Raw genomic sequence first — 853 nt, 5'->3', positions numbered from 1 at the left:
ATATATATATATATATATAATAAAAGTCAAAAGAAAAAAACATAATATTTTTTAGTATGCCAGATAGTAACCTGCAGAGTACAGCACGGGAAAATATTTACCTAAATTTTGATTTATTAGTTACAAAATAATAGTAGTATCTTTATTTGATTTGTTCTACATATTTTCTAATATATATATTTAATTTACTTAGTTTCTTACTCCCATTTTGACTATAGTCTGTACAATAAACCTAACGACAAATCATTATTAGGTTTTGGATATAATTGCTTAAATTTTTTATAATTGGTGGAATCAAGAAAACTCTTATTTACTCATGATCCGATTTACTAATTTTAGCGATATTGAGTCAACGTAAAAAAAAAAATTAAAGTGCATGAGAATTATATGAGCGGGAGGTAGAATGGAGTGTAGCAAACTAACTTTGTTACTAAAACTCATCAAGCTCAGTGCAAAATCATAAAATTTGAATATATGTATAAATATCAAATAATTTAACCCGTAAAGTATAGATATGTTTTGCATAGTGTGACAGGACAATATATTACCTCTCTAGATAATGAAACTTAGTTTTAGAAGCCTAAAACAAATCCACTCCATGAAGAAATCTATAAATGAATTATGCTACAACCAAATATACCTAATCTGCAAAGTTTTCATCAAGCAAGCTTACTGAATAATAACTTTGACGTCACTAACCCGCTGCCAATCTACACCCTAAAAACACAAAATGATTTTATTAATGTTTTACTCAAAAACTTTGTGTGGATAAATGAAAAACATGACCCAATATCTCTTATATAGATATGTGCTAGAACAATTTTTTTTTTTGTAAATTATAACAAAAAAAAAA

At 26.3% G+C, this 853-nt stretch overlaps 1 protein-coding gene across 1 annotated transcript in view; it reads left to right on the top strand.

Annotated features, from left to right (window-relative positions):
* Positions 1-853, top strand: part of LOC104733445 (eukaryotic translation initiation factor 3 subunit D-like) — a 6,874-nt gene that overhangs the window by 3,316 nt on the left and 2,705 nt on the right. The gene's annotated exons all lie outside the window — the stretch shown is intronic.

Source organism: Camelina sativa, chromosome 12 (assembly GCF_000633955.1).
Source record: "Camelina sativa cultivar DH55 chromosome 12, Cs, whole genome shotgun sequence".
Lineage (NCBI taxonomy): Eukaryota > Viridiplantae > Streptophyta > Magnoliopsida > Brassicales > Brassicaceae > Camelina > Camelina sativa.
The sequence above is the reverse complement of the archived record's forward strand: the minus strand, read 5'-3'. Positions and strand labels throughout refer to the sequence as shown.